The sequence below is a fragment of the Orcinus orca genome, chromosome 9 (assembly GCF_937001465.1).
Source record: "Orcinus orca chromosome 9, mOrcOrc1.1, whole genome shotgun sequence".
NCBI classification, from domain to species: Eukaryota; Metazoa; Chordata; class Mammalia; order Artiodactyla; family Delphinidae; genus Orcinus; species Orcinus orca.
Genome location: NC_064567.1, coordinates 94,520,926 through 94,533,941, shown reverse-complemented (window position 1 = coordinate 94,533,941; position 13,016 = coordinate 94,520,926). Strand labels below are relative to the sequence as shown.

The window sequence follows — 13,016 nt, the reverse complement described above, 5'->3', positions numbered from 1 at the left end:
GATCGGGGAGGGGCGGAGGAGGCGGAGGGCGGGGAGGGAGCGCGCGCGTGGCTCGGGGCGCCCGGGCTCCCCCCCCCCGCCAGCCCCCGACCCCGGCCCGCGCCGCCTCTTCGCCACCGCCCGCGTCGCCGCTGGGACCCGCTGCGGGCGCGGGGACGCGGCGGGCGGGGAAGCGCGGGCACCCGGCGCGGCCTGCAGGGAGCAAGAAAGCAAAAGTAAGGCGAGCCGCACTCCTCCAAGTTTTCCCAACTTCGCCCCCTGCGGCGGCAGGCGTCCTGCTGCTCGGCGCGTCCCCACCGCGCCGCCGGAGAGGGGCCGAAAGAAAAGGGACGGGGCGGGGGCGGGGGCGGGGGAAGAGGGAGCACGAGCGAGAGCCGAGAGTCCGGCAACATCTGTTAAAACTTGGGGGAGGAGGAGCGCGGGGAGGAGGAGGAGGAAGAGGAGGGAAGGAGGGAGCGCGAGGGAGGGAAGCGCAGAGCCGAAGAGCAACTTTTCCACCCGTGAGTAGCGCAGGCTGCGCGGGTCCGGGCGGGGGGCGCCTCCAAGCCCGCGCGGGTTTCCAGGCCGGGATGGGACCTTATTCCAGAAAGTCGATTGGATGCCAGGAGGGGAGTGCGGTGGGGGCTTTCTTTCTTTCTCTTTCTCCTCCCTCCCGCGGGTGAACCAAATCAGAACTGTCACTCAGGGCCTGTGAGTCAGAAGGGATCGGATTACACGATCCCTGAAACCGATGCCGGAGCCGCACGAGCGGGCGGGAGCGGGCAGGGGCAGCGCCACCGCCACCGCCGCCGGCGCGCTCGCACCCTCGCCCTCGCGCCCCCTCGCCGCCCCGACCCGCCCTCCCCGCGCGCCCGGCGGCCGCCTGCGCCGCACCATGCCCGCCGCCGGCACCCCCCGCGCCCTGCCCGGCCGCTCGCCGTAGCCCGAGCCGCCCGCGGCCGCGCGGAGCCCGGAGCTGCCCGCCCGCGCCCCGGACGCGGGTCTATGGGAAGTTCGGGGACTTGACAGCCGCCGCCGCCGCAGGTACGTCCCGCCTGAAGTTCTTTGTTTCGCGGGGCTCCGCACCCGGGAGCCCGCTCCGGCGGCCGCGCCCGCGCCTCCGGGTCGACAGGGGGGGTCCCCGACGGGGGGCGCGGGAGGAACTGAATATGGCTGTCTCGAGGCGCCCAGATTTCGGGAGCAGCGGGTAAGGCGTCGGAGCGAGTGTTCACTTCGCCCCCTCCTGCTCGCCTTCCCAGCGTCTGACTCGGCGCGGCCATCCGGAGACGGACTGGAGAATTTCATCTCCCGAAGTTGGGGCAGGGCGGGGTGGGGGAAGAAGTTTGCAGCAGCCGCGGCGACGGGGCCCCAAGCCCCCACTCCCCACCCCGAGGGCTTAAAGGAACTCCGCTAGCCCCCGGGGCCCCGGCGCCCGCCTTCGCACTGTTGCACCCCCCCCGGGGGGCCGGGCGCGGAAGGCGGCGGGCGGCGAGGTGGGTGCGCGCGGGGAGCGCCGCGGCGGGGGCTTCCTCCAGCCTGCGCTTCCCATCCGAGGGAGGCGCGCCTCCGTCCTGAGAGAGGAAAAGTGAAAGCTGTACCATCTGTGGATGATTTGGGATTCTTGCATTTCTTTTCTTTTCCAGGGACAGCATTAAAAAAAAAAAAAGGAATAAAAGAAAGAAAAAAAGAAAACAAAAGAAAGAAAAGCACTAGAAGCTGCAGGGAGTGAGCGGTGGAAGTTGGGCGGGGGGTAACCGTGGCCCCTGCAATAATCATTTAAGAGGCCGCGTTTTCACCGAGCAGAGTTGGGTATGAATCACTCTGCAGGGGACAGTTACTTTTTGCAGTTGCAGAGGGCACAGGGCCGGGAGGAGGTGGAGAGGGAATAAATATTTACCCAAACTTGGAGAGTTTGTGAAGCGACTTCTAAGCAGATTGCCAGATGCCGAAGCTCCACCGCACACCCAGGCCTTTTATCCTCCCCTGAACTTTGTGCTCACGTCCCTGATTACACCTCATTTGGGAGATGCCATCCCGAGAGCAGCTGGACCCACGCTTCCCTTGCTGACCCCGTGTAGACAGAGTATGAAGGAGGCATCCTCCCCGCAACTCCTCCCGCCCGCCCCCAGGGTCTCATCTCCCGGGTGTGCAGTCCCGAACAGACTCTGGCCTTGGGTACAGCGCTCGTGGCCCTCTGCCAGTTTATATGTACATATATTTATGTAAAACATTTTCTCCCAGCTCTCTGCCAGCTGTTCCACATTTTCCAGCTGCCATTTCAGTTTGAAATGATGGACTGTCCGCATCTCCAAGTAAAAGAGCCCTTTAGTCGGAGGTATGGAGGGTCGGCCGCTGTGCAGAAACCTGCGCAGTGCCATTTGCCGGACTGGTTCTAGAAATACCTTCTGCTCTCCTTTATCTTTCTTCCTTCTACTCCCCAGTTCGTCTCTGCAGAGCCGTTTGCTGGAAATTCGTGGTAATTAGGCTTTTCCCTCCCAATGTGATTTTGGACAGAATTGGGATGTTTTTGAGATCCCTGAAATAAGTGTCTGGTGGAAATCAGTTAACTTTTAAAAAGCGTTCCAGCTTGAGTGCCTTGGGCATGGCCGGTGTGGTCCTCTGCCATGGTCCTTTCTGTCTGTTTAGGGCAGGAACTATTCGTGGTCCCCATGTTACACTTTTTGTGTTGTTTGAAGTCTTAGCATATTATAGATGGAAATCTTCAAGAATTGGCCTAAAGTATTAATTTTGAGTATTTATGTAATTGCTCTGTAATTTGAATAGGTGCCTTATTGATTGATTCCTGTAATTATTTCATTTAGGTTTTAAATTAAAAATTAATAATGGTCTGACAGTTTCTTAATTACATGTGTCAAGATTATTTTGAAGGAGGAAAATGCTATGTTTCAAAGTAGTGGAATAACCTCAAAATCGCTTCATCTTTCTGAAGCAGAACAGTATTTCAGTTGAGGGCCTTTATTAAAGCAGTGGTGATTGGCTTTACAATGTAAACTGTGTGAAGTATCTAAAGAATTTGTTTATGTTAGGAAATATTGGTGTTAACCTGGTACACAAACACTTTGGCCAGTTGGACTATAGTCAGACCTGAAACAAACATGAACTAACATTTAAATTAGTTGTAATAGCATACTTACGGGGAGAAGAGGTTTATTTTATACTAAAAGCTATTTAATTAGAAACTGCCTGCCTAGGGGAAGATCCTTTGAGGGTATATGATTCTTGAAGTCAGCCTAGGGAAGCTTTGGTTTCAGATGCCTGAGTAGGTCCAGTGTGAGAGGTGTTCAGTGAAATTTCACACACGCAGAAGCACTTTAAACGGTATAGATTGTATTCTTATGAAAGGCTAGTAGATTCAACTCAGATACCTACGACTTCCTGGTACCTTTAACATGTTTGTGTTCCTTGATCGAACCCTGACATAAACACATTTTTCCAGTGTGTCGAAATTGCAAAGGACTACAGACAGAAATGAGAAAATTCAGTACTGATGAAGAATGACTCTGGTGAATTATTTCATTACTTATTTAATGAAAGAGTCATTAATTTATCAGTTTGATGCCCAAGCCTAAAAGTTGAACTTTCCTTTGTTTCTTGGCCAGTTTTCTTAATTACCTGCATGCTGTAAGGGTTTCAGACTTCCTCTGTGCTTTGCCATTTAGGGGTCCTTACAATCTATGTGAGGTATCCTGCTTACTGAGATTCCCCTTGCCCCCCTTTTTTAAGGATAGGGTTTGGGAGTTTACGAAAGGAAACAATTTAATGATCATTGTGCCATGCACTCACTTATATGGAGACAGTAATGTACTAAGAAAAACCAGTCTTGAAGGAAAAGTGAATCAGTGAGTCATGAAATCCTCAAGAAAACCTTAGTAATGGAATGTTAATGCTTTTAGACTATAGTAGATTATCTTAAAAGTCAGCCTTTTCTTCTTTATGCAATTGTTGTAAATCCCCAGCTAAAGAATTCTTTGAAGGAGGTTTTAGTTTTGCTGGCATCCATATTCTATAGTCAGTCTGATTTGTTTTGGAAGATTCAAGAAATTTTCTGCCAACTTATATCATGAGAGTCAATTAAAATGCTGACATGACTGTAGAAGAAATTGTGCGTGCGTGCGTGCGTGCGTGCGTGCGTGTGTGTCTATTTCATTTGTTAAGCACAAGATTCCACTCTAATAATGACTTCAGGTTGTCTTCTCATTAAAGGCTACTAGAAGATGCTGCCCTTCACTTCCTGTTGTCATTTTTCCAGATGAAAATTGATTTGTTCTAGTTTCAAAGCAAATAAAGGGAGACAGAATAAACAACAACAGGGCAGGGGGAGCACCACAAACTTCTCTCCAGCACTTTCAGTGTATTTTTCATCTCTACTTGTATTTGATGGGCCTGTGAAATAGAGCTGTAGACTGGCGAAGACTTTAAATGAAATTTTACACTTTGATGATTTTTTTTTAACTTTGATATATTGACAGCAAAAGGAGCTGCAAAGCTTTTTTAGAACTTGAGCAGTAACGCCAAGCAGCAGTCAAACGTCTCTGTGCATTTGTGTTTAACTGCAGAAGAAAAACATGTCCGTGGGCAGTAGAGGTTCTTATCAACCCCCTAATCCCAGATCCCAGCAAACCTTGAGGGCATGCCTCAGATCTTGCTGAAATCACTGTAGACTCGCACAGTTTGCAGATTAAATATGCTGTGTGTTCCTGGCTCCAATAACAGGTTTATGAGCTCACCAAGCTTCCTGTTTTAAGATCCTTTTCTTAAGTTTTTAGAAGCTGTTAAAGGCAATGCTCTAACAGTAAGTGGTACTTGCTAATTTAGAGACACTCTAGATATTTCATGCCCTCTTTCGAAATTGCCAAAATTTTGATTTTTCCATCTAAGGGCTGGTTTTACAGGGTTATAAGGGAGGGGAGCCGTTGGGAAGAAATTGGATGTTAACTGTGTTGGCAAGTGTATTCGATTGCAAACCTTACGTGGTGTCTCAATTGTTTCAAGGCACTTTTCCTTTGCCTCGCCCCTTAAACTTAGACTTTTTCCACTTGTAATTCTAAATGCACTATATTTTAGTGTCACACTTCTTAGCTACTCATGACCACTTTCGGGTTTTTTTTTTTCTTTAATGTGAAAGTGTTTTTTGTTCTGTGTGTGTATATTTCAGCCCAACAAAACGTCCCAGAAAATCTATGGCTCTCTAAAGAAACTGAATGAACAGGCCATTACCTAGTTAATAAGGTGGCATTGGAACATTCCAGTCCCCTCCTGAAAGGCAATATTGTGTTGAGCTCCACATATGCATCTGCAGTATCTGGAGTTGTGTCCTCACATTAGGGTGCTTTTGCATTTTGCATACGGAGTCATAATTAAAAAAGGAAAATACTCACATCATCGTCCAAGACATGTCACATAATTCCCAAGAGAACTCGAGCCAATTTTGTGCTTAAAGGTTATTCAATGAATGAAATTGTGAAAGCCCATTTGTCAAAGTACTGCATGGTTTCTGTTAGTTTTCAAGCTCCAAATTCATTGTATGCCCGGCCAGCATCAGTCATCAGGGCATTAGCGCTGCCTCCAGGCCATGTGGCCCAGCACCTCTTCACACCATTATAGCCTTGAAAGTGTACTCTGTCGACTTGTAGAATTACTGCTCTGATTTCTGCTTGGCTGGGTTTGAGGTAAGTCCCCTCCCTACCTTCTAGCTGACTGTAATCCTTGCTTTCTTTTAAAGCTCCTTTCCAGAGATTGAGGGGAAAACTTTCTTAAGGGCCCTATTGGCATCACACTGTGGTTTCATTGCGGCGTGCAGTGTACATGTAAATTGTACCTGCAGTAAATTGGATTGATGGCTAGCCTTAAACCGCTAGTGGGCTTTTCTTTTCTTTTCTTTACTTTTTTCTTTGGGGGGGGGTGTTGGCATGCGTGTTTTTGTGTGTGTGTGTGTGTGTGTGTGTGTATGTGACACAGGAGTATGTTTGAAACATCAGCATTTGTTGGTATATTTGGGTAATTTTTATGCTGCAAAATGAAATTAAATAATGGGAGATAAGTGGCCTTTTATTTAAATCTCTGGCCTGTTGGAGTACCTTCAGAAGGCAGTGTGACATCTTATTTATTTTCATGTGGAAATCTGCAGCTTTAGCTACTTGAACTTTGGGGGGAGATTGCAGAAAACACCTAACAATATTCCAGAGTGCTGTACGTTACAAACTATGGATTTTTACGAAAAGAGACTGAAAACTCACAGTTCAGATGAAAGCTAATTCTCCAATTGTCGTAATGAAGGAATGAAGCAGTTAAACCATATTCTCGATTTCAGCTTGTGGTATTTTAGAAAAGAATAATTCAGTCTCAAGGGAGTTACCTGTGTGTCGAGGAACCTCAGGCAGTAGCTCAAGAATGAAGCCTTAATGAACTAAGATGTGTGGAAGTCTGAATGGAGCGTGGACCAGGCCACGCCACTTCAGGACAACATCTGCTGTTTGAACTGTGAGGTTCAAATGACATCCCACACCAGGGCATTTCACTGGGAGGGTGCATCGTTTGGTATAGTTTACATTGGCGGTTTTGTACATGATTGGTGGGCAGGGGCCAAAAAGTAAGACAGCTGTAGAATTCTGCAAAGTTGATAGGCTGAGTGGACCAGGGGGGAATTGTTACTGAATAAGCCCTGATTAAAAATCCTTAAGTTATGAAAAATGTGCTTTTCAAGTTGCAGTTAAGATTCAAGAATCCCCAGTTTAAAAATCGGGAGGATGAAGTATGATGAACAGTACCAGACAAAAGAAATAAGTGCCTTTGGGAGATCTCCAGCTGATTTTAACACCCAGCAGATATTGGTCTCCTATTTGTGATGGTTTAAAAGTATATTCCTGTGCATAGAACATGTATTCTACTCTCTTAAGCTTGATTGTAAAGGCACACCTGATTCTAGGAGCCGAAAGTTATAGAAGTTCTTTAAGAAGGATCTTTAAATGTAGGGATTTATTTCTTCTGAAAATGTATGAAAACTTTTAATACCTGTACACCCTAGGGAAGTGAGACAAGGGTCACCTTTGATCAGTCATGCTGTTTTCGTGATATACGTAGGTTTAAGGGAAATGCAGTTTTCATGAGCTTAGCGGGATCTATAGACCAATAACTGACCTAAAGATGTCCTTTTCTGTCTGGGATTGTCTGTCTCCAGCAAGCCCACAGAAAGTCGGGGATGCCAGCTCATTCCTTCATGGCACCTGCCATGCAGGGCACTCCCTGCAAAGCCTAACCAAAGTACACGGAACTGGTGTTTCATAGTTTTTGCAAAACTCAGAAACAGTAACAAGTATGAAATAGAGACCTTTACCCTTCAACTGTTTCTCATAAAGTCCTCCTGGCAGCAGAGAACATCAGAGTAGCCGATGATCTTTCCTTTTAAATACACATGGCAGAAAAGTAAAACTGGCACGCAGAATGCAATTTGTGATTTTAACGCTAGTAGCAGTGATGACTTCACGTCAAATATGCTTTTCAGTAGTTGAAGTTAATTAAATATATGGGTTTCTTAAAAGTTGAGATGTAGTTAATCTACTAAAACCAAACTCAGTCCGTAGCCAGGCAATTACTTCCCCTTAGAGTAATTCCATTCCCTTTCGAGGGACGTCTGTCATGAACACTGTTTATCTGAGATTAGGAGCTTCAGAAACTGGGAAAGAAAGATCCGAAAGCAATAGGCAGCAGATTTGGGGAACCCTCTAGGCTACGAAAGACCATTTTTGGCAACTTGGACAGATAGGAGCTTTCTTACTTGCAGTTACGGCTTTAGGCTTCCGGCTTTCCTCATTATGGGGGCGGGGGGAATCTCATGTAAAGGTAAAATAATTGCACATTTAAAAATACTATAGTTAAAAATTCATGAAGATTTCATTAAGAACTTACGGAGTAGAGCTTGCCAGAAAGAAAGGCAGTGCAGACAGGGGAGGGAGAGGAAGCCTTAGGAATCTTGGGAACTGTTGGTGTGTCACAGAAGTTATGCATATCTAATTGATTTTAAGTTCAGAAAGGTATTTTGAGCACCAGGAAACATCAACCACATTACCAACCTATAAGAGGTTTTCTGTAAAGCATGATTACATGAAATCCACTGAAATGTTTCAAATTCCCTAAATTTGGCTCATGGAAACTCATGCTGTTTCTCACTTCCAGAATTGCTCAAAAGTTAAAATCAGCATTAGTTTGTGCTTCTTGATTTTCAAAAAAAACAAAAAAACCCCAAAACTTTTCCTAGAGCAGTCATGTTCTTTAGGAACTGAATTTTAATGCTGCAGGAAGGTATAACTATTTAATAGGAATTTTACCTAAACGGTTGCTCTCAGACTGGTGTCTTGAAGGAGCTGGTAATCTGCTAGTAAGTGATACAGTATGAGAGAAATGTCACTTTTCAGTGTTACAGTGGCAGCGCCTTAGAAATCCTTACACAGGCTAGTTCTTCTGGATTTTTGAAATATTAGCATATTAGGAAGATCATTCAGCTTGTTAATATACGGGCAGGTGTAAGTAAAGGTACTTTCTCTGGAGGAAAGTCTTATTCCTCTTGAGCAAGGAGTTCCCTGGGTTGCAGAGAATCATTACTCACTTAAGGCCTAATCGCCATGCTGTTCAAAGTGCTGCCCCTTCCTCCTGGAATGCCTCTTTTTTCTGATCCCTCCTTGGCAATAGCTGTTTTAACCCATCAGAAACTGATCAGGTTGCCACGAATCAGGCTTTTAACTTAGTTGTTTTAAATCTTTAAATGCATTAAGAAAAAAAAAAAAAAAAGGAAAACCCAAATTCAGGCCACTGAAAAATAAACCAGCTGGATTAGGGAAATAAATGAAGTAGTCTGCTGTTCACAAAGGATGCATTATATCAGTTTATAACTACTGTTTCATTTCACCTTCGATTAGAAAGTCGTTTTATACAGTTCAAACATCATTTCAAACGTTGGTTTTAGCCCTGGCGCTTCCTTTTGAACATTGTAAGGGTTTAACCCATCATGGAATCCTGCTTGTATGCGCATTCCCAGGGTTCACTGCAGAGATCTGCAAGGGGAAAGGCTGATTTGTGCACATGTTCCCAGAATTGCGATTTCTCACGCTCTCCATTTACTGTCTAAAGCCTCGTGGTTAAGGTTGAACTTTGGAACCCCACTGAGGGCCCTCCTCCCCTAGAGCCCATGAGATGGGTCTGTGCCTACACCATTCACAACACCTAATCTATGTGGGGCAGCTGATGAACGAACAACATTGGGAACAGGGTTAAGAGCCGGTGAAGCGAGTTAGAAGTTTGGTGAAGTGACGCACACAGCCAGGGCTTTCCTGAAGACGTCAAGGGTTCCGCAGTGTTGTACTGTAGTGCCGAACAGAGGGTGTTGCCTTGCAAAGTGCCCGGAAAGTTGCCTCTCTCCGAATTCAGCCAGTGAAGCAGTTGTGTGACTGCATGCGGGGCGGCCACCGACCGCTGTCTGCTGGAGATGCTGCCCAGTTGTGCCGAGAGTTTTCCAGTGCCCTGGGAGCCGGTGACCGGGGTGATGCAGAGTGCAGAGGGCTGCTCTTTGGGCGGCGGAGGCCCTGCGGGGTTCCGATCGTCCGGCCCCTGCTCTGCGCTTTCCGGGGGGATGCTGCCGGAGGGCGGATCCGAGCGGGGCCGGCCGATTCCGAGGAACCAGCGCTGCGCGGCCGGGCGCTCCGGGCTCGGGGCGCTGACCGGGAGCTGCGGCCGGCTCTGCCCGCGCCGGGGAGGGAGCAGACGGCGAGGCGGGCGCCCCGAGGCCTCCGCTGCACCGACTGCGACCGCGTGCGGGGAGCGGGGCCCGCACGGCGACGCCGGGATCCCGGCGGGGGGAGGCGGCTGGGACGCGGAGACGCGGCCGAGATGTGTAGACGCGGACCCTGGAACCGTGCGGGGAACAGAAAGGAAGCTGGCGTGGAAGCGCAGGTTGCGAGCGCTCCCAGGCAGCACTGACCACAGCCCACTGCTTACTAAATGGAAAAAGAAGCACACAAATGACAACTTATCTTTGCAAAGATGAAAGTTCTTGGGTTTTTTGGGGTTTTGTTTTGTTTTTGTATTTTTTAATTGCAGCTCCAAGTGGCCACTCTCAAGAGAGGGCCAACCGAGGCTTTGCAGGGGTGGGGTGGGGGAGTGCTGTTTCCAATGCAGGTCTTCCCCCCTCCCTGCCATTTCTTCAAATTGGTAATAAATGTTGCAGCTTTTCTTTGGCTGCCTTTCAAGTGGAGACATGCACTACAGCATCACCTGGTCAGTGGCTCCAGGATAGGACGTCTCGTTTGGTAGGAGGTTGACGCAAGTTCAGATTTATAATCTAGAAAGGAAAGACCCTCCTGTGGGCAGGTTGCTAGTAGGAGAGGGATTACTTTTAAAAGAGGGTCCGGAAATAATTGTGCCCTGGGTTTAGGCCTCGGGAAAATTACAGAAGGATCAGGGACAGCTGAATGGGGAAAAGCCATGACTGTTTGCGTTCAAGAAGGCATTTTCATTCCTGCATTTACCTATGAAACGTCAGGCTTTAGCAGGTCATCTTAGCAGAGCGGTTTTTCCTGGCTGCAGGGTTTTTTGTTTTGTTTTGTGTTTGTTTTTCCCATATACCCAAGCTGCTGGGACTCAAACATCAGCTACAAATAGTTTTTCTTTTTGCTCTTTTTCTTCATAAGCATAAAAAGTCAAGGGGCATGCCAGCAAATCTTGCATGTAATGTTGCAGTGATGAAAAGGATTGAGGGAGAACAGTTTGGCCCTGTAAGAAAGGGAGCAGGGTCTAAAAGTCTCATTTCATTCACATCTAAAAACCAGTGGCATGTTTTCCTCAGAGAAAGATCTTTGAAGTGAAGCAGAACCAAAAAGTTCTTCTTGAGAGTTACGTTCTAAATAAATTATACTTTATTATTTAGGAAACGCCAGGTTTTATAAGGAGTCCTATAGGCTACGGCCCTAGTTATGTATGTTTTAGGATTCCATCAGGAATTTTTACGGGTCACTTCTGTACCTCATGCTTTCCTGTATCAACTCAGGACTGAGTTTCCCAACTCGGCTGAGTAGTCTATGAAAAAATTGCCACCCCAGCTAGAAGCAAGCACTCTTTTCTGCTCCCTAACTCTTGGTGCAGAGTTTTGATGAGGTGTGAGAGTCTAGAATGTTAAAACTTTCTCCTTTAGGGCTTCCCTGGTGGCGCAGTGGTTAAGAATCCGCCTGCCAATGCAGGGGACATGGGTTCGAGCTCTGGTCCGGGAAGATCCCACATGCCGCGGAGCAGCTAAGCCCGTGCGCCACAACTGCTGAGCCCGTATGCCACAGCTACTGAAGCCCACATGCCTAGATAGTCTGTGTTCCGCGACAAGAGAAGCCACTGCAGTGAGAAGCCCGCGCACTGCAATGAAGACGCAACACAGCCAAAAGTAAATAAATAAATAAATTTATTTAAAAAACCCAACTTTCTCCTTTGTAACTGACAGGGACAAAGTTGGGTTTTTATCAGTAAAATAAGCTGATATAATTTATAGGGATATACAGGAAGCAGATGTCTGCCTTGGCAAGTTGCCATTTTTATAGCCTTGTTCCAAGCATAAACCACACTTTTAAATAATTAGTTACTAACTAATGAGATCCAAAAATAAGTTGTCAAAATAGAAGAAGGGGGTAGACTTTTGAGTGACCAAGGGTCTATTTTTTTAAAAATCCATTTTGAACAGGGGGTGGGGGGAGGAATTAGTGTTCTCCAAGACCATTAATTAGTGCAATTTCAATCAGCGCCTGGGGCTTTACCTCTTCTCACTGAGCCTCTCTCTGGTGATGAGTATTTGGAGGGTTTTTATTGCTTTGTTAAAATGAAGTCTTTCGCTTGGGGGAAAAACCAACAACTCCACAAAAACCAAGTTTGTCAAGGAGCTTTGGTGACTTGTCTCTTCGCTACTATTAATTAGTTCCCTCTCCTAAGGAAGAGACAAGAATCCCATCTCTTCATGGCTTTTTTTTTTCTTTCCCCACTCTGGTCCATTAGCTTGTTTCTGTGTCCAGTATTCGTAAATTCCATCCAGATTCGACCGGTAAAACTGTATTTGTGTTTTGAGGGAAACAATTATAGTAAGTGTCCCCTTTTCTCCAAAATGGTTGAGAATGGAGTGTTTTGATTAATTAAATATTCCTACTAAAGTTTTTAGTTTTGATATAATTTGCCAGTTTACAAAGAAACACAGGCTATAAAAGAAAAGCTATGTAGCTAAATCTATGACAATTAAGATTTAAGACACTGCTGAATTGTCTGGGTCATGGGATCATTGCTGGATCGCTTATTACTCAGTAAATATTCTTACAGGTATGAGGTGCTGGGTAGATAGCCCGGCCTTTGGAGTTTAGGGTCCGGAGGGGAAGACGGACATTCAACAAAGATTCCCGACCGATGCAGAGTTCATTATCGGGATGGCAGTTGGGATAGGCTCTTTTGGGCTGTTGGAATTCAGTACTTCATCCAATGTGCCAAGACTTCAGTGAGGACCACCTACAGTATTGGGTACAGAGCAGCAAACAAAAAATAGGTAGAGCAGTTGTCTGCGAGCTTCACTGAAGCTGATAGTCACCAGTGCTGTTCAGATAAAGGTTCCAGGGGTCACCTCAGAGACATCAGGGGTTGGACCTGCAGCTCTGAATGTTTTGCAAGCACCGAAACAAGGCTGATGCAGGTGGCTTTTGTACCACGCTGAGAAACAGTGCCATGGAGTGGGTTGAATTGTTCTCGTGGCATGCTTTAAAAATGATCTTTAAGTCAATTTGGGGGGAGCATGTAAAAAATTTAGAGAGTCATTCTGAGATTGGTAGAGCTAGAAGGGGTGGTTGAGAATTTCCCCTTTAGGGGTTCTTTAACTGCTTTGGAGGGCCTGTGATCCCTTGGAAATCAAATGGACAGTTTTTGGTGCACTTAAGGGGATTCTGGGGGGAGAGGGTCCGTAAGTTTTAACATATTCTTAAAGAGGACTGGACACCCCCCCCATTCCCACC

General features: G+C 46.9%; 1 protein-coding gene across 3 annotated transcripts in view; it reads left to right on the top strand.

Annotated features, from left to right (window-relative positions):
• Positions 1-221: 221 nt before the first annotated feature.
• Positions 222-13,016, top strand: part of GLI3 (GLI family zinc finger 3) — a 288,668-nt gene continuing 275,873 nt past the window's right edge. For 2 of the 3 annotated variants that reach the window (XM_049714656.1, XM_004263321.3), the window contains exon 1: positions 222-1,023. The gene's annotated coding sequence lies outside the window, so the exon portion shown is untranslated. The remainder of the gene's footprint in view (positions 1,024-13,016) is intronic. The other variant, XM_049714655.1, reaches the window with a different exon arrangement.